The following is a 21371-nucleotide window of genomic DNA, read 5'->3' on the forward strand; positions in this document are numbered from 1 at the left end:
ACGATTTTCAATGAGATTTATTTATTTATTTTTTAAAGCCATTTATTTTAAAGAAAAAAGTGTGATTTTTCCCCACATCACAATGGCAACACAATGAGTTGTGGACCCACTTGGTCTAGTTTATTTTTAAAAGTCATGAATAAACTTGCACGTATTTCCAACACAAATCAAAATCAGTGTGCAAATCTTCCACCAAGCGTCCGTTTATTTTGGGCGACTGGAGCAAAGGTCATTTGTATTTATCATGTTTTCAAAGTGCAAGGCAAAGAAGGAGTGAAGAATCAAAGGAATCATTGTTCTCCTGCTTCCTGCTCTCCTCTCAAAGCGAACATAACCAAGTCCAAATAGTTGTTTGGCTCATTCTGTATATTTCCATTAATGATACTATTCCTCACATCCATTCAGTTGTTTAGTTTCGTTTAATTTAGAGATACAGCGCGGAAACAGGCCCTTCGGCCCATCGGGTCCGCGCCGACCAGCGATCACCACACATTAACACTATCCTACACATACAATTTTTACATTTATACCAAGCCAATTAACCTACAAACCTTTTCGTCTTTGGAGCGTGAGAGGAAACCGAAGATCTCAGAGAAACCCCAGGCAGGTCACGGGGAGAACGTACAAACTCCGTACAGACAGCGCCCGTAGTCGGGATCGAAATTGGGTCTCTGGCGCTGCAAGTGCTGTAAGGCAGCAACTCTACCGCTGCGCCACCGTGCTGCACAATCCCTTGCATTAACCTTTTACTTTGCCTCAATCTGTTGCTGCCTGTCTTTAGGGACAGGACCAAATGATGAAAGGATGGAGGTGTGGGGGTATAGCTCAGTGGTAGAGCATTTGACTGCACCTCAAGAGGTCCCTGGTTCAAATCCAGGTGCCCCCTCAAATTACTTCTTTGGGTGGCACGGTGGCACAGCGGTAGAGTTACTGCCTTACAGCACCAGAGAGCCCAGTTCGATCCTGACTATGGATGCTTGTTTGCATGGAGTTTGTATGTTCTCCCCGTGACCTGCGTGGGTTTTGTCCGAGATCTTCGGTTCCTTCCAAACTCCAATGACGTACAGGTTTTTAGGTTAATCGGCTTGGTATAAATGTATAAATAATTGTCCCTCGTGTAGTGTTAATGTGCAGTGATTGCTGGTCGTTGCGGATTCGGCGGGCTGAAGGGCACAGTCATAGACTCACAGTCTTTGTACAGGCTGGTGACACATGTTGTCAACTTTGCCTCTGAATCCACATCTGTTGCCTGATCTGCTGAGTTCCTCGAGCAGTTTGATTTATTTTCCTCATTGTACTTCAGAAAGTATCTAACCCCAGGAACAAGTAATTTGCTTGCATTTCACCTCCTTGGGTGTCATAGAGTCATAGAGTGATACAGTGTGGAAATAGGCCCTTCGACCCAACTTGGCCACACCGGCCAACATGTCCCAGCTACACTTGTCCCACCTGCCCACGTTTGGGGGTGGAGGGGAGGGGGTGGGTTGGTGGGGGGGGTGGGTTGGTGGGGGTTGAGGGGGTGGGTTGGTGGGGGGGGTTGGTGGGGGGTGGGTTGGTGGGGGGGACGGGGTGGGTTGGTGGTGGGGGTGAGGGGGTGGGTTGGTGTGGGGGGTGGATTGGTGGGGGTTGAGGGGGTGGGTTGGTGGGGGGGGTTGGTGGGGGGTGGGTTGGTGGGGGGGACTGGGTGGGTTGGTGGTGGGGGTGAGGGGGTGGGTTGGTGTGGGGGGTGGGTTGGTGGGGGGTGAGGGGGTGGGTTGGTGGGGGGGGTTGGTGGGTTGGTGGGGGGGGTTGGTGGGGGGGGTTGGTGGGGGGTGGGTTGGTGGGGGGGACGGGGTGGGTTGGTGGTGGGGGTGAGGGGTGGGTTGGTGGGGGGTGAGGGGGTGGGTTGGTGGGGGGGGAGGAGGGATGATTCTCTTGTTGGTTTGTCATTACAATGAAAGAATGAGCTGAAAATGTAAAGGATCGACACAAACAGGACCATTTGTTTCCACAGTGCTTCTGTAGTGATGGTGCAGGGGCTCCTGTTGAAATGCATCCATCTCAGACAAACCACCCTTTTAATCAGGAATGGTAGTGAAGTGGCGTCAAATAATGGGAAATAAATCGTCAGCTCATTTGCAGACTTGTGATTTCATTACAGATAGCATGCAGAGGAAGTCTTTCCCCCAAACAGTTACATTTTACACTTGGTTGGCACCAATTGTTATTTCTGAGTAATTTTCTTGATTGCATAATTTTGCCTATTAGATATGGTTCTAGATTGCAGGCACTGAGCTCAGGGCTTGTCCTGGGTTAGTTAATGCATTGCATGTATTGTGAATGCATGGGTTGTAACACCAGCCTTCTTCACTTTTACTCAACTCCATGTTCTCCTCCATCATCCTATTCTAAGGCCCCCATCGGTCATGGTTGACCATGGGTGATGCATCCTGGTTGTTGGCTGCTTGCTCCACACCTCGGCTAGAGCAGTGTGGATGTGTGGGTCGGATGCAAGCCTGGGCGATGTGATATGAAGGACAGGCTGTTGCCCTTGCTGCATGTCCCCCCTCTTGACGTCACTGATCCATCCAAAGGCAGAGCCGTTACAGTTTGGCACCAGCGCCATCGCAGGGGCTGCCAGAACGAGGTTGTGGACAATGATAAACTGCCCCATGGACTCTGACTCCGGATATTTCTTGAGGTTTACTCCTGGAGCCTTTTCCATGACTGGATATGGCCACAAGGCAGTGGAGGTTTTAGATCAGAGTTTTCCCTCTCCAAGGTGGACTGCCTTCCCAGGCTGACGAGCCTCATCCGCCCGAGACCCGTGGGTGTGGGAGCGTCTACCTTCCCGTCTGTACCACCTGCCCACTGCAGCCTTCATCCATCCACCTTCCCAGCCGTGTGACGCTCCACTAAAGTCAGGCATCATCCTCCGCCTGTTCCACCGTCGAGGTCTTGGTTGGATTGTACAGTAAATAACTTACTCACACAACTTCAAACACATCTGTTGGTAGCCATGAAGTAGTGGTTGGTGGTTAGGTAGAGGAGTCAAGAGTCAAGAGTGCTACATGTCCCAAACAGAGCAACAACATTCTTACTTGTATATGTATATGTATATGGAAACATAATATTCTGTAAACAATATGATAAACAAAATGAAGTTTTATATGTTTATATATATGTGTGTGTGTGTGTGTGTGTGTGTGTGTGTGTGTGTGTGTGTGTGTGTGTGTGTGTGTGTGTGTGTGTGTGTGTGTGTGTGTGTGTGTGTGTGTTGTGTGTGTGTGTGTGTGTGTGTGTGTGTGTGTGTGTGTGTGTACATTCATTTATACATACATACAACGTACATACACACATACATGCACACATACATACATACATACAAACATACATACATACATACATACATATAAAAGACAAACCCAATGCCCCCAAGTCTATGTAGTTCAGAGCTTATTTGGAGGTTGTAGTTTAATAGCCTGATGGCCGTGGGGAAGAAGCATTCCTGAACCTGGATGTTACAGTTGTCAGGTTACTGTACCTTATTTCTGATGGCCAGAGTGAAATGTGTGTGGGGCCAGGGTGGTGTGGGTCTCTGATGACGCTGGCTGGTTTTTTGAGGCAGGAACTCCAGTAAATTCCTTCGATGGTGGGGAGGTCAGTACCCGTGTTGGACTGGGCAGAGTTCACCACTTTTTGCAATCTTCTTCGCTCCTGGACGTTCGAGTTGCCGAACCAGGCCGCGATGCAAGCAGTCAATACCCAGGCATTATTTCACCATCTAACATAGAGCATTGTTTTCCTTACTGACATGAGCTAACTCATACCAATAGCAATTAAACCCGGAGCTTTCTAGTGCCATGGTTTAGTCCATGTACCAGTTGAAACAATTGTCCAAAGTGCCAATAGATATTTATGCAAAAATCAATTCTGCTTTCATCAAAAGCTCTTTGTGCAATGTTTATTCCTGAAAGTATATCCTTCCTAATTTCACTGGTAACACATTGATCAATTATTTTAATTTGGAAAATGGGCTACATGTGATGTTTTATTTTACAGCTGTAAATGCCTCACTACTTGGTTTTCCATCATATTACAGGTCTTTATGGTGCACAATACAGCACTGAATTCATCAAAACTTGTCTCGTGGGCTACTTTCCTGATTGTTTGTCTTATTCAGAGCAGCGGAGTTTCTGCCTTACAACGCCAGTGACCCAGGTTCGACCCTGACTATGGCACTGTACGGGGTTTATACGTTCACCCCGTGCCCTGTGTGGGTTTTCTCCGAGATCTTCCGTTTCCTCCAAAGATATATAGGTTTATAAGTTAATTGGCTGGTATAAAATGTAACAATTGTCCCTCGTGTGTGTAGGGTGGTGTTAATGTGCAGGGGTCGCTGGTCAGTGCAGACTCCGTGTGCCAAAGGGCTTGTGTCTGCGTTGTATCTCTAAACTAACCTAAACTTGCTCTAAACCTTGCTCACTCCCCCAACTCAATACACCAAACACAGCCTAAACAAAGTCCTAAAGAGCTTCATCAAGCATTCCCGACTCTTACATTCAATGTCCCAAGCAATGAAGGCAAGCATACCATATGCCCCCTTTGTCCACTTTGATCTCTCGTTTCCATACCTTGCCCTTCGATATCTCTTGCCTTATCTCTTGTCCCCTTTTCACACCTTAGCTTTCAATATCTCTCATTTCTCTCTCCTCTGACTCTCAGTCTGAAGAAGGGTCTCAATCCAAAACGACACCTATTCCTTCTGTCCAGAGATGCTGCCTGTCCTGCTGGTTTACTCCAGCATGTTGTGTCTGTCTGCCTTCTCTACCAACATATCTAGTTCAGTGAGCTGTGAACTTGGACTCCAAGATCCCTCTGCACATCAATGCTGCTAAGGGTCTTGCCATTAACTGTAAGCTCTCCCCTCACATTCAACCTCCCAAAGTGCAACACCTCACACTTGCTCGGATTAGGTAGTTCTGCGGTCGAGGAAGAAACTGAGGGATTTAAGGCTTTTCTGGTGGGGGATAGAGGTGTAGAGTGACTGAACGTCCAGAATAAAGATGAGGGAATGGGGGCTCGGAAAGTGGAAGTCATTGAAGAGACGAAGGGCATGCGAGGTGTCTTGGACAGAGGTCGGGAGGGACTGGACCAGGGGGGATAGGATGGAGTCGAGGTACGTGGGAATCATTTCCATGGGACAGGAGCAGACAGAAACAATGGGTCTGCCAGGGCAGTTGTGTTTGTGGATTTTGGGGAGAGGGTAAAACCAGGCTGTGCGGGGCTGGGGAACGATAAGATTGGAGCCTGTGGAAGGCAGACAGACAGAAGTGATGAAATCAGTGATGGTGTTTGAAATTAAGGCCTGGTGCTCATCTGTGGGACCATGGATAAGTAGGAGGAGGTGTCTGAGAGTGGTTGCCTGGCCTCAGCCCGGTAGAGGTCAGCACGTCAGACTACCACACCTCCCTCATCGGCAGGTTTGAGTATAATGTCAGGGTTGCTGTAGATTGAGCGGTAGGCTGTACGTTCAAGATGCACAGCCTCTTGCCCAGAGTAGGTGAATTGAGGAACAGAGGGCTTAGGTTTAAGGTGAAGGGGAAAAAAAAACTAATAGGAATTTGAGGGGTAACTTTTTCACACAAAGGGTGGTGGGTGAATGGAACAAGCTGCCAGAGGAAGTAGTTGAGGCAGGGACTATCGCAACATTTAAGAAACAGTTAGGCAGGTACATGGATAGGACAGGTTTGGAGGGATATGGACCAAACGTGGGCAGGTGGGACTAGTGTGGCTAGGACATGTTGGCCGGGGTGGGCAAGTTGGTCCGAAGGGCCTGTTTGCACACAGTATGAGTCTATGACTATCCACATCTCTGGTGCTCTGTTAATTAGCTAACACTATTGCCTTCATTTACTGGATGCATCAAGGCCTCACAATATATTGTTGCTGTATACTTTGGATTAATATCTTAGTATCTTTGTACATGCCAAATCTCTGTGCTAATTTAGGCCACTAATTACCACAGAGAGAGCCCTTGTTGCTTCTCTGCAGTTATCCTTGCTGTCATTAACATACAGTAGGTATACTATGAACACAGGTATACTATGAACGCAGGGCTGCTATGAAGAGATGACTTCCTCTGATCATTTATCAAGATCATTTGTTTCTGAGCTCATTAGTTTAGCTACACACAACGTGGTTAGAAATAATTGATGGATGAGGGATATCTTTTTAACATGCTGTGTGATCGCGTATAACGTAACATGCAAGCCCACCTAGATAACTCGGTCTATTCACTCTTGGCTTCATGGAGTCTCACTGCACCAGAGACCCAGGTTCGATCCTGACTATGGGACTGTCAGTACGGAGTTTGTACGTTCTCCCCGCGACCCCATGGGTTTTCTCCGGGTGCTCTGGCTTCCTCCCACACTCCAAAGTCGTGCAGGTTTGTAGGTTAAAAAAATTCTAAATAGTCCCTGGTGTGCAGGGCAGTGCTAGCATACGGGGTGATTGCTGGTCAGCGTGGACTTGGTGGGCCGAAGGGCCGAAGGGCCTATTTCCGTGCTGTATCTCTAAAGTCTAAAGGTCAAATGGGCCCTTTGGCCCAACTGGTCAATGCTGACCAAGATGCCCGAACTCCAAAGTTTTTGAGTTCTAAAATGTCAGAGAAAGATTGGTACAACTTTGGGGAGGGACGGCTTAGGAAGAACATGTCCTGATCCAAAAAGAATGACCACAAATGAGTATCGAAAGAGAAGATATGACTTGATTCTAATACTTAACTATTATGTGGACTTACTGAATGGATGTCATGTACGATTAGGTCGTATGCATTGTAATCTATATCGCTATCAATGTTACAGTATATTTTCAAATCCAACCGATGGATAAGCATTATAATTTTCACATATGTAATTTGTTTTATGCAATGCATACTGTGAATACAGTACCTATATTAAAAGGTATTATCGAAAATATGCTTTAATACTACTTTACATTCTAAACTGTTCTAATGCATAAGGGCCTGAATATTAAACAAATATAGAAACATAGAAAATAGGTGCAGGAGGAGGCCATTCGGCCCTACGAGCCAGCACCGCCATACATTGTGATCATGGATGATCATCCACAATCATGTGCCTGCCTTCTCCCCATATCCCTTGATTCCAATAGCCCCTAGAGCTCTATCTAACTCTCTTTTAAATCCATCCAGTGATTTGGCTTCCACTGCCCTCTGTGGCAGAGAATTCCACAAATTCACAACTCTCTGGGTGAAAAAGTTTCTTCTCGCTTCTTTTTTAAATGGCCTCCCCTTTATTCTTGGACTGTGTGGCCCCTGGTTCTGGACTCGCCCAACATTTGGAACATTTTTACTGCATCTAGCTTGTCCAGTCCTTTTATAATTTTATATGTTTCTACTATAAGATCCCCTCTCATCCTTCTAAACTCCGGTGAATACAAACTTAGTCTTTTCAATCTTTCCTCTTATGTCAGTCCCGCCATCCCAGGGATCAATCTTGTGAACCTATGCTGCACTGCCTATGAACTCTCTTGGGCATTAGAGAATCTAAAAATGGAATGTTGTGCAAAAAAAGGGTCAGACAATATCTGTGGAGGGAATGAGCAGGCGATAGTTCAATAACGGGAAACTTCTTCAGACTAAAGATTCCAGCATCTGCTATTCCTGTTTCCAGCAGTCTGATGAAAGATCCCCAGCCGAAATGTTGCCTGTCCATTCCATCCACAGATGCTGCCTGATCTGTTGAGTTCCTCTGCACTTTGTGTTTTCCTGGGATGATATTCTCAATGTCTGAAACTAAGTCAGATACACCAGAGTGGTCCCAGTGGTCATTCATATCATTGTTTATTTTCATTTTTTAGCTTAGAGATACAGTGCATAAACAGCTCCTTTGGCTGACCGAGTCCATGCTGACCAGCAGCCACCCGTACACTAGTTCACCCCTACACACTAGGGACAGTTTGCAGAAGACAATCAACCTACAAACCTGCACGTCTTTGGAATGTGGGAGGAAACCGGAGCACCCGTATGGTCACAGGGAGAACGTACAAACTCCACACAGACAGCATCCATCGTCAGGATCGAACCCGGGTCTCTGGCACTGTAAGGCAGCAACTCTACCGCTGTGCCACTGTGCCACCTCATTTGGAACAAGGAACTCAATGTGTACTTGATATGAGAGCCAGCGCTGCCGTCGCAGCTGCGGCTTGCCTGCAGTCCGTCTGTCTTTTGTGTTTTTTGTTGTTTTTGTCTCAATTGTAGTGTTAATATGATGTAGTGTTGTATGTTATGTTTTGGGGGGGTGGGAGGGAACGGGAACTGTAACTGTAACATTCTCTCTCCAGAACGGAGACGCGACCTTTGTTCTGTGCCGTGTCTCCGTTCCCGTTGCGGCCTACCACCGGCCATGCACCTGGGACCACCTGGGTCTCTGGTTCGCAGAGCCCGCGGTCCGGACTCACCACCTGCGGTGCTGGCTGCCTGCGAATGCTGCGGGAACGGCTGCGACTCGTCTCCGGAGGCTCCGGCGCGGGCCGCGTGGACGTCGGAAGCCCGCAGGCCCCTGGATGGGGGCCGACATCGGGAGCTCCGGCAGCGGCAGAGGCAACGTGTTCGCCCGCCCCGAATCGCGGGGCTTGGGTCTGCCCGCCACGGACCTTTCACCATCTGGATTTTTTTTTCACCGCCCAGCGGGGGCTTCAATATCGGGAGCCCCGACCGCCCCGACGTGGCAACTCCAACAGCCTGACCGCGGGACAAGACGGCAGGGAAGAGAAAAAGACATTCTGGCCTTCCATCACAGTGAGGAGGGACTGGAGGAGACTCACTGTGATGGATGTTTCTTTTTGTTTGGTGTTAGTTGTGATTGTATGTGTTATTGCATTTTTATTGATTAATCTTATTGGTCTTAATGTTCAACTGCGGGTAATGTTTCATTTTACTACACATTTATGTGTATGTAACAAATAAACGACTATTGACTATTGACTATTGACAGGTAAGATATGGGTCATAATTCATAACTTCATGTGATAGGAGCAGAGTTAGGCCATTCAGCCCATCAGGTATATTCCACCATTCAATCATGGCTGATCTATCTCTCTCTCCTAAACCCATTCTCCTGCCTTTTTCCCATAACCCCTGACATCCGTACTAATCAACAATCTATCTATCTCTGCTGTAAAAATATCTATTGACTTGGCCTCCACAGCCTTCAGTAGCAAAGAATCTCACAGATTCACCACCCACTAACTAAAGAAATTCCTCCTCGTCTTCTTCCTAAAGGCAAGTCCTTTAATTCTGAGGCTGCGCCCTCTGGTCCTAGACTCTCCCACTAATGGGAACATCCTCTCTACAGTCACTCTATCCAGGCCTTTCACAATTTGGTACGTTTCAGTGAGGTCCCCCCTCATCCTTCTAAACTCCAGAGAGTACAGGCCCAGTGCCAACAAACGCTCATCATATGTTAACCCACTCATTCCTGGGATCATTCTCGTGAACCTCCTCTGGACCCTCTCCAGAGCCAGCACATCCTCCCTCAATTATTTTTTGCAGTGAAACTGCAATGTTTTAAATCATTATATATTATATCGGGTAGCTAATGTAATTCCACGTTTTAAGAAAGGAGGGAGAGGGAAAACAGGGAATTATAGACCAGTTAGCCTTACATCGGTAGTGGGGAAGATATTTGAGTAGATCGTTAAAGATGTTATAGCAGCGCATTTGGAAAGCAGTGACAGGATCGGTCAAAGTCAGCATGGATTTATGAAGGGGAAATCATGCTTGACTAATCTTCTGGAATTTTTTGAGGATGTGACAAGGAGAATGGATCAGGGAGAGCCAGTGGATATGGTGTATCTGGGCTTTCAAAAAGCCTTTGACAAGGTCCCACACAAGAGATTAGTGTGCAAAATTAGAGCACATGGTATTGGTGGAGGGTATTGACATGGATCGAGAACTGGTTGGCAGACAGGAAGCAAACAGTAGAAATTAACGGGTCCTTTTCAGAATGGAAGGCAGTGAGTAGTGGGGTGCCGCAAGGCTCGGTGCTGGGACCCCAGTTATTTACAATATATATTAACGATTTAGATGAGGGAATTAAATGTAACATCTCTAAGTTTGCGGATGACACAAAGCTGGGTGTCAGTGTGAGCTGCGAGGAGGATGCTATGAGGCTGCAGGGTGACTTGGATGGCTTGGGTCTTGGGTGACTGGGCAGATGTATGGCAGTGTAGCGGATAAGTCAAGTCAAGTCAAGTCAAGTCAATTTTATTTGTATAGCACATTTAAAAACAACCCACGTTGACCAAATTGCTGTACATCTGATTAGGTACTAAGGAAAAAAATGAAACATACAGTAGCACGCAAACAGTTCAATGAGCCTCAAACGCTAGGGAGTAGAAATAGGTTTTGAGCCTGGACTTAAAGGAGTCGATGGAGGGGGCAGTTCTGATGGGGAGAGGGATGCTGTTCCACAGTCTAGGAGCTGCAACCGCAAAAGCGCGGTTACCCCTGAGCTTAAGCCTAGACCGCGGGATTAGTGATATTATACATAAGTGATAAGTGATATTATACATAGTGTGTGAAGTCAGAAGAAATTTTCGTAACAAGGCTTTAGTGCAATCCAATATAGTTTTGTCGTTATTATGTGGGGGAAGGAAGAACATGGAGAAGCTTTGTGTGATGGCTGAGATGGATATCCTGGTCGGCAGGGCTGCCACGCCTGCTTCTCTGTCGCGGGACTCGATGACACAAATGATGCCAATAACAGGCACTTGATGGCACGATATCAAAGTTTAGAGATTTCCATTTTTTATCTGGAAGCCTTGAATTATGTCCGGAACCTCTGATTTAATTTCCATACTTGCCTGTTGCCTTCCCTGGGCTCTAGTCGTACAATTAGACTCAGTCAATCATGAAATTGAAACGAACCCTGGACTACTACACACTTGGTGCTTTTTTATATCAATGCTTTGTTTTTAATTCAGCAGCGTTCTACACCATTCATGTTTGAAGCTAATGTGAATGAGGACAGGGCCTAGGCTTGGCCTCCATTGAAACCCAGCCTGATGTTGGAAGTCACATTCATTTCCAAATGCCCTTTGAACTTTGAACCCTTGCTTCTTGTTAACGATCAAGATAACAGATTTTCTACAAAGGTGAGATAAGATATAAAGGTATATCAGCGTACGAGAGCACAAAAGGCTGATGGAGAGAAAACCTTGACGCGGTGAATGTTTTGTGATCAGAAATTGGATGGGGAAAAAAGAGGTGACGTTGTCCCCAGGCAACACCTAGAGAGAGTATTGGGGAGAAGGCAGGAGAATGGAGTTGAGAGGGAGAGATAGATCAGCCACGATTGAATGACGGAGTAGCCTCTTGTTTAGTTTAGTTTAAATATACAACATAGAAACAAGCCCACTGAGTCCGCAACAACCAACGATGCCCGCACACTAACACTATCCTACACACACTGGGGACAATTTATACTTATACCAAGCCAATTAACCCACAAACCTGTACGTCTTTGGAGTGTGGGAGGAAACTGTAGATCTCGGAGAAAACCCACGTGGTAACGGGGAGAACGTACAAACTCCGTACTGACAGCGCCCGTAGTCGGGATGAGGGTGGTGACAGCATCAGGTGAGAAGGTGGGTAATAAGGTCATAAGGGATTGGAGCAGAATGAGGCATTCGGCCCATCGTCTAGTCTACCATTCAATCATGCTTGATCGATCTCTCCCTCCTAACTCCATTCTCCTGCCTTCTCCCCATAACCTCCGACACCTGTACTAATCAAGAAACTATCTATCCCTGCCTTAAAATTATCCACTGACTTGGCCTCCACAGCCTTCTGCGGCAAATAATTCCACAGATTCACCACCCTCTCTCTGACTAAAGAAATGTCTTCATCTCCTTCCTAAAAGAACGTCCTTTAATTCTGAGGCTGTGACCTCTAGTCCTAGACTCTCCCACATCCTCTCCACATGCACTCTATCCAAGCCTTTCAGTGCAGTGGGTCTTGAGATGGATCACAACCAGCCAGCGGTTTGGAGGAGGGCCATTTGGTGATGGAGCATTTCGGTGAAGAAAGATCCCGACCTGAAACGTCACCTGTCCATGTTCTTCAGAGATGCCGCCTGCCCCTGACCCACTGAGTTACTCCAGCACTTGGTGTCTTTTTTAGGATATTTGCTTAGCTTCATCATCCCACTGTGCCAACACCTTCCCCTTTGCACTTGCAAACTCCAACCCACTCCCTGGCCCTGCAACAGCTCGTGTTCCACTCCTCCCCTCTCCCATTGCCCTAAAGGTACAGAAGTGTGAAAACGCACACCTCCAGATTCAGGGACACTTTCTTCCCAGCTGTTATCGGGCAACTGAACGATCCTACCACAACCAGAGAGCAGTGCTGAACTACTATCTACCTCATTGGTGAACCTCGGACTATCCTTGATCAGACTTTACTGGCTTTACTTTGCATTAAATGTTATTCAATTATCATGTATCTTTACACTGTGAATGGCTCAATTGTAATCATGTATTGTCTGTGTGCTGGCTGGTTAGCAAGCAACAAAAGCTTTTCACTGTACCTCGGTACACGTGACAATAAACTAAACTAAACTAAACTGAACTGAACTGATCTGAGTTCCAGGAGACAACCTTCCAGTCAGTCAGTTGCCACTCAACTCTCCAGTCCTCTTCACTGAAACTGTTGTTGTGAATCCTTGGCACGAGAAGTGCAGCAGGATCTGGATCAGCACCTTGGCAGTTGCAGGCAGGTTGGGAGAGGTGAACAGGACCTAGTGTACCGGAGAAAGGGGCCATGGATTCTGCCAACATTTTCAGTGAAGGGGACTGGAGAGTTGACAAGCAGCTGACTGGGAGGTTGATCCTGGAAATCGAGCTCCTGCAGGGTCAGAGAGTAGGTTGAACATTTTGGGTCGAGTCCCTTCTTCAGACTCATATTCAATCATTGTATCTGCACCTGACAAAGAACATGAGGCGGCTGTATTTTAAACCTAAGGTTTAGTTCAGTTTAGAGATACAGGGGGGATGCAGGACCTTCTGCCCACCAAGTCCGCACCGAACAGCGATCACCCCGTACGCTAACACTATCCTACACACTAGGGACACGCCGTACGCTAACACTATCCTACACACTAGGGACACGCCGTACGCTAACACTATCCTACACACTAGGGACACGCCGTACGCTAACACTATCCTACACACTAGGGACAATTTACAATTTTTACCGAAGCCAATTAACCTACAAACCAGCACATCTTTGGAGTGTGGGAGGAAACCTGAGCACCCGGAGAAAACCCACGCGGTCACGGGGTGAACGCGCAACACATTCCAGGTAGCACCCATAGTCAGGATTGAACCTGGGTCTCTGGCACAGTAAGGCAGCAGCTCTACCGCTGTGCCACCGTGAAGATATTGGTGCAATGTGATGATGATCCTAAGTAAATATCCTAAAAAACCATAAAAGGCACCTTTGGCCCAATATGCCCGTGCCAACCGACATGCCCAATCTGCCCACCTGCCACCAGTCCCACCTGCCTGCATTTGGCCCATATCACTCTAAACCTACCCTATCCATGTACCTGTCCAAATGTTTTTTTAAATGTTGTGATAGTCTCAGCCTCAACTACATCCTCTGGCAGCTCGTTCCATACACCCACCACACTTGTGTAAAAAACTTGCCCCTTATGTTCCTATTAAATTTTTCCCCCTCACCTTAAATCTACATCCTATGTAACCAAAAGGAACTGTGGATTTTGGGTCATACCAGAAAAAGACACACAATGATGGAGTGACTCAGTGGGTCAGGCGGCATCTCTGAAGAACATGGATAGGTGACGTTTCGAGTTGGGACTTCTTCAGACTCTGTCCATGTCCTGCAGAGATGCTGCCTGACCCGCTGAGTTACTCCAGAACCTCGTGTCTGTTGTGGTGAACCAGCACGTGCGGCTTCTTGTGCCCAAATATCCTAGTCTGGCATACTGTGTGAAAGACATGCGGCAATGGATGCCCGCGGTCAGGATGGTCCAGTGTAGGAAGGAACCGCAGAGAATACAACAGGGTATGGAAATACCACAGTGTACAGAATACAACAGTGTACAGAATACAACAGTATAGAATACAACAGTGTACAGAATACAACGGTATAGAATGCAAGTGTACAGAATACAACAGTGTACAGAATACAACAGTATAGAATGCAAGTGTACAGAATACCACAGTGTACAGAATACAACAGTATAGAATACAACAGTGTACAGAATACAACAGTATAGAATGCAAGTGTACAGAATACAACAGTGTACAGAATACAACAGTATAGAATGCAAGTGTACAGAATACCACAGTGTACAGAATACAACAGTATAGAATACAACAGTATAGAATACAACAGTGTACAGAATACCACAGTGTACAGAATACAACAGTATAGAATACAACAGTATAGAATACAACAGTGTATAGAATACAACAGTGTATAGAATACAACAGTATAGAATACAACAGTGTATAGAATACAACCGTATAGAATACAACAGTGTATAGAATACAACAGTGTATAGAATACAACAGTATAGAATACAACAGTGTATAGAATACAACAGTGTATAGAATACAACAGTGTATAGAATACAACAGTGTATAGAATACAACAGTATAGAATACAACAGTGTATAGAATACAACAGTATAGAATACAACAGTGTATAGAATACAACAGTATAGAATACAACAGTGTATAGAATACAACGGCAGAGAATACAACAGTGTACAGAATATAACAGTGTATAGAATTCAACAGTGTACAGAATACAACGGTGTATAGTAGGAAAATAACTGCAGATGCTGGTACAAGCCGAAGGTATCACAAAATGCTGGAGTAACTCAGCAGATCAGGCAGCATCTAGGAGAGAGGGAATGGGTGACGTTTCGGGTCGAGACCCTTCTTCAGACTGATGGGTTTCGACCCGAAACGTCACCCATTCCCTCTCTCCTAGATGCTGCCTGACCTGCTGAGTTACTCCAGCATTTTGTGATACCTTCGACAGTGTATAGAATACATTTATGCTGAGGGAGGTTGATATAGAGAGAAGGGTAGTTTTGAGGCTCTTGAAGAACATTGAGGTAGAAGTGGCCAGGGTCTGATGGGATCTATCCCAGGTTATTGAGGGAGGCAAGAGAGGAGGTTGTGGGGGCCTTGACGAGGATCTTTGTTTCTTCTCTAGCCACAGGCAAGGTCCTGGAGGACTGTAGAATTGTCAATATGTAGAAAGGAACTGCAGATGCTGGCTTATACCAAAGGTGGACACAATGCTGGAGTAACTCAGGGGGTCAGGCAGCTTCTCTGGAGAAAAGGAATGGGTAACGTTTCGGGTCAGAAAGCTTCTTCCAACAGAAACATAGAAAATAGAAACATAGCAAATAGGTGCAGGAGGAGGCCATTTGGCCCTTCGAGCCAGCACCGCCATTCATTGTGCTCATGGCTGATCATCCACAATCAGTAACCTGTGCCTACCTTCTCCCCATACCCCTTGATTCCACTAGCCCCTAGAGCTCGACCTAACTGGGTTTCTTCCTTCCAAAGAAAGGTTCCTCCTGACCCATTCCTTTTATCTCGAGATGCTACCTGACCCGCTGAGTTACTCCAGCGCCTTGTATCTATCTAATGATCTTCGAGGTCAGTGTGATCCATAATGCCTTGAATTGCTTCAGAGTGACCATGTCAACAGCACCAGCCTGTGCACAGTTGCTGCCAAAGTTGCAATGGTGCTGTGTATTGGCAAGTGCCCAATCAAGTATGCACCATAGTGCTAAAAACCCTCAAAATATTATTTATTGCACCTCGCTCCAGGGAACAATCAATTGTGTATTGATGCAATGGGTGGGAAAATTGCAGATTTGTGCAACCATATATTTGAACAAATGTTTTTTGCCTGAATTACACTCATTGAGACAATTCAAAAATACTTCATTGCTGTGAAGTATTTTGTAACATCCAGAAATTATGTGAGATCTAATTTAAATGGAGCATTTTGCTTTCTTCCAATACCCTTCAGTTGACATTAGTTTAGTTAGTTAGTTTTCATGAGGTAGTTTTCAGGTGAAGGGGAAAATATTTAATCAGAATCTGCAGGGTAACTTTATCACACAAAGGGTGGTGGGTGCATGGAACAAGCTGCCAGAGGAGATAGTTGTGGCAGGGACCATCCCACCGTTTAAGAAACAGTTAGACAGGTACATGGATAGGACAGGTTTGGAGGGATATGAACCAAATGCGGGCAGATGGGACCAGTGTAGCTGGGACAGGTTGACCGGTGTGGGCAAGTTGGGCCGAACGGCCTGTTTCCACACTGTATCACTCTATGACTCTAGTTAGTTTAGTTCGTTAGTTTTCACTATATCTCGCTGGACATGATGATAAACTAAACCAACTGATATTATTTAAACTATCTATTTACACCTAAAATGGACTTACATAGAAATACAGAAACATAGAAAATAGGTGCAGGAGGAGGCCATTTGGCCCTTCGAGCCAGCATTGCCATTCATTGTGATCATGGCTGATCATCCACAATCAGTAACCCGTGCCTGCCTTCTCCCCGTATCCCTTGATTCTACTAGCCCCGAGAGCTCTATCTAACTCTCTTTTAAATCCATCCAGTGATTTGGCCTCCACTGCCCTCTGTTGCAGAGAATTCCACAAATTCACAACTCTCTGGGTGAAAAAGTTTCTTCTCACCTCAGTTTTAAATGGCCTCCCCTTTATTCTAAGAATGTGGCCCTTGGTTCTGGACTCTCCCAACATTGGGAACATTTTTCCTGCATCCAGCTTGTCCAGTCCTTTTATAATTTTAAACATTTCTATAAGATCCCCTCTCATCCTTCTAAACTCCAGTGAATACAAGCCCAGTCTTTCCCATCTTTCCTCATATGACTTCAAACATGGTTATTAGTACGGTAAGATTGATATAACATAAAATATATTGGTTATATTTTGCAGATGTGGCTCACAGATACATTCTGATTGGCCTTGTATCTAGCAGTTTATAATGGTACTTGACCCTGTCAATTGAATGACATTTCAATAATTCGCTTCCTTCTGGCTATTATTCTGTTCATTTCCCGGGAGTGAGTTTGCAGCTTGCTGCACAGTGAGATTATCATTCATATTCATGGGATATATTGCTCCTCTCCCCAGCGTCCTGTTGCGACAATTCCCAGACTGCGTGCTGGCCAAGGTCAAGGACTTCTGAATTTGGCATCAATTTTGACTTTGGCTGCCGTTGCCATCGGGAGCCCGTGCTTCAACCAGAAATATTTCATAACCTCAGGTTCTGATTGTTTGGAAATCGCAACCGTTTGCCTTTGCTGATTGATCTTTCACATGAGAAACGATGGAAACGGCAGAGAGATGCACACAGGCCGACACAGTATCAGGTACCTCAAAGCCCTATTGTTGCGGTGGCAATCGCATACAGATCATCGCTCTCATGTTTTCAAGCCGTGTGTCACTTAGAGTTTAGAGTTTAGTTTATTTTAAAGATAGAGTTTAGTTTAGTGTGGTGCAGCGGTAGAGTTGCTGCCTTACAGCGCCAAAGACCCCGGTTCCATCCTGACTAAGGGTGCTGTCTGTACGGAGTTTGTACGTTCTCCCTGTGACCCTGTGGATTTTCTCCGGGATTTCCAGTTTCCTCCCACACTCCAAAGACGTACAGGGGCTCATGTTGTCGACCTCCCCGTGGTGACCCCAGTCAACGGACCTTAGTCAGGCGAACAACAACAGAGACAACAGAAGCAGAAGCAGCTTCATAACTTCTGCCTGCTCAAACGCAAGAAGAAGTAGAAAGACGTACAGGTATGTAGGTTAATTGGCTCGGTATCATCCTAATTTGTCCCTAGCATGTGTAGGATAGTGTTAATGTATGGAAATTGCTGGTCGGCGCGGACTCGGTGGGCTGAAGGGCCTGTGTCCATGTTGCATCTCTAAACTAATACAGCGCAGAAACAGGCCCTTCAGCCCACCGAGCCCATGCCGACCACTGGTTTCCCATACTCTATCCTGCACACGAGGGACAATTTACAATTTACAGAAGTCTACAAACCTACAAACCTGCACGTCTTAGGAGTGTGTGAGGAAACCCAAGCACCCGGACAAAACCCACGCGGTCACAAGGAGAACGTGCAAACTCCATACAGACAGCACCCATAGTCAGGATGGAGCCCAGCTCTCTGGCGCTGCAAGGCAGCAACTCTACCGCTGTCCACTATCAGGCTGATCAATTATTTTCCAGACTAATCAAGTGGCTTCAGACAGAGGGTTATCTGACAGCGTGAGACGGGAAGGGTAAATGTCCCTATTTATGGTGGTGAATCTGGAGGAGATGTGTTCCAGTGTATTAGTTCAGGGGATGTGAATATCACTGACATTGGTGGCACTGAGGCGCAGCGGTAGAGTTGCAGCCTCTCATCGCCAGCGACCGCGGTTCGATCCTGACCTTGGGTGTTGTCTGAGTAGAGTTTGTACGTTCTCCCCGTGACCGCGTGGGTTTCCTCCCACATCCCACAGACGTACGGGCTAGTAGGTGAAGTGCCTGCTGTAAATCGCCTGGGAGAGATAGATCAGCCATGATTGAATGGCGGAGCAGACTTGATGGGCCGAATGGCCTAATTCCACTCCTACCATTTATGACCTTGCGTGCTCTACTTCGGCTGATGATCCTTCATGCCTCTAAGCTATCAGCAAATCTCTGACCTTCCTTTCCAACTTACGCCAAAGCTTTCAAAATTCATACTTATCTTTCTTGGAGCCCCAGGTTTTATGCTCCTGGCAAATGGGGACATGAGCTACTGGGGCTACAATGTTTGCTGCATAGGTTCTAGAAGCAGAATTAGGCCATTCGGCCCATCAGGTCTACTCCGCCATGCAATCATGGCTGATCTATCTCTCCCTCTCAACCCCATTCTCCTGCCTTTCCCCATAACCCCTGACACCCGTACTAATCAAGAATCTACCTCTGCCTTAAAAGTATCCATTGACCTTGTCTCCACAGCCATCTGTGGCAATGAATCCCACAGATTCACCACCCTCTGACTAAAGATATTCCTCCTCATCTCCTTCCTAAAGGAACATCCCTTAATTCTGAGGCTGTGACCTCTGGTCCTAGACTCTCCCACCAGTGGAAACATCTTCTCCTCATCCACTACCCAGGCCTTTCACTGTTTGGTAAGTTTCAATGGTGCAGGATATTTGAAAGGAGTGTTTGCTGTTCCATGCATTATTGTTTGGGGAGGTTCATTTAAGTAGACTGAAAAAGGGTCTCGACCTGAAACGTCACCCATTCTTTCTCTCCAGAGATGCTGCCTGTCCCATCGAGTTACTCCAGCATTTTGGGACTATCTTTGATTTAAACCAGCATCTGCAGATCTATCCTATTAGTTTAAGCAGGAGCAGAGTCAGGTATCTCAGGACAGTCTAAGCAGGAGCAGAGTCAGATATCTCAGGACAACCATAGGTCCTGAGGAAGCAATTGAGTTTGAGTTTGAGTTTAGCTTATTATTTTCACGTGTACTGAGGTACTGGGTAAAGCTTTTTGTTGCATGTTAACCAATCAGCAGAAAGACCATGCATGATTACAATCGAGCCATCCACAGTGTGCAAATACACGATAAATGGAATAGCGTGAATAACGTTTAGTGCAAGAGAACATCCAGTAAAGTCCGATCAAAGAGCCAACACCATGTTACTAGGGCATCGTGAGCTGTGTGAAGTTAGGAGGAATATAAGTTAGACTGCAACAGAAGACTTGAAGTAAGGATTTGCCTCCACCAGCTGCTTGTCTATTTTCGTGGGCCATTCAACGTTGACTGAGGAGCCACATATCAGGGTCTAAGTGATGTAGGAAAAAAAACTGCAGATGCTGGTTTAAATCGAAGGTAGACAAAAAATGGTGGAGTAACTCAGCGGGTCAGGCAGCATCTCGGGTCCGGTCCCGCCCCCTGACATCAGTTTGAAGAAGGGTCTCGAACCGAAACGTCACCCACCCGAGATGCTGCCTGGCCCGCTGAGTTACTCCAGCATCTTGTGTCTAGGTGATGTTGAGTTCAGGGAACACCTGATGTCAAGTCTGTCATCAGGAACAAAAATGGTGCAGTACCAAGGAGCCATCCAGACATGGCTCTATCTACTGTGCACAAGTATAGTTGCAGCTCCATATCTGGCTCATGATTCAGGGACAGCATGAAGCTGGTTACTAGTCCATCACTGTAGCACAGGGAGGGTAGTGGTGGACGCAGTTTGTAACGCTGTGAGATGTGAGGGGTTAAAAACCTCGGTGGTTATGATGATGGCAATGTTGCTCCATCTGTGCGGGGACTTTGATGTAGTTGACCACATCATCCTCCTGCCAATACTGCTCTGCTGTCCTCTCCCAGGCTGGAACTACACCTACCAGCTTCCACCCCTCCCTTTCCACTTGCCAGGGGCGGCACGGTGGCACAGCGGTAGAGTTGCTGCCTCACAGCGCCAGAGACCTGGGTTCGATCCTGACTACGGGTGCTGTCTGTACGGAGTTTGTACGTTCTCCCCGTGACCGCGTGGGTTTTCTCTGAGATTTTTGGTTTCCTCCCACACTCCAAATACATACAGGTTTGTAGATAACTGGCTTGGTATAAACGTAAATCGTCCCAAGTGTGTGTTAGGATAGTGTTGGTGTGTGGAGATCACTGGTCAGTGTGGTCTCGGTGGGCCAAAGGGCCAGTTTCCACGCTGTATCTCGAAATGAAATTAAACTAAACTAAACTTGTAACCCGTCTCCCAACTCCTACACTGCTGTTGAAGTGTCAGTAGCCTGAAATGTTACGCCAAACTGTACAGCACAGTCTTTGGCCAATGATGTCTGCACCAACAATGATGCCAATCTGACTAATCTTATCTTCCAGCACATAGGCTGTATCCCTCTAAACCCCAACTCTACTGACCAAGAGATTTTATACGCACATGAAGGGAAGGAGAGTGAGTTGGAATCAACACAGTGTGGAGCCACAGGAGATGGGCAAGGTCCTCAATGAGTATGTCTCCTCTGTTTGTACCGCGGAGGAAGGGATAGTCACTGGACGTGTCTTGTGAGCAGGCAGTGTGATGGTCGCAGGAGTGCTGAAGCACCTGATGCATTTAAAGGCAGACAGATGACCAGGGCCTGAGCAGATATGTCCGAGGACACCGTGGGAAGCTGGAGAGGAGATTGCAGGAGCCCTTGTGGAGATTTTTGAGTCGTTGTTAGTCGTTGTGTGGAGAGGTGCCGGAAGACTGAATGGAGGCAAATATTCAAGGGCTGCATGGAA

General features: G+C 46.5%; 1 non-coding gene across 1 annotated transcript; it reads left to right on the forward strand.

Annotated features, from left to right (window-relative positions):
- Positions 1-814: 814 nt before the first annotated feature.
- On the forward strand, positions 815-886 carry trnac-gca (transfer RNA cysteine (anticodon GCA)). The gene has a single exon. It is a non-coding gene; the product is annotated as a tRNA-Cys (tRNA).
- The last annotated feature ends 20485 nt before the right edge of the window (positions 887-21371 follow it).

The sequence above is a fragment of the Rhinoraja longicauda genome, chromosome 27 (assembly GCF_053455715.1).
Source record: "Rhinoraja longicauda isolate Sanriku21f chromosome 27, sRhiLon1.1, whole genome shotgun sequence".
Classification (NCBI taxonomy): domain Eukaryota; kingdom Metazoa; phylum Chordata; class Chondrichthyes; order Rajiformes; family Arhynchobatidae; genus Rhinoraja; species Rhinoraja longicauda.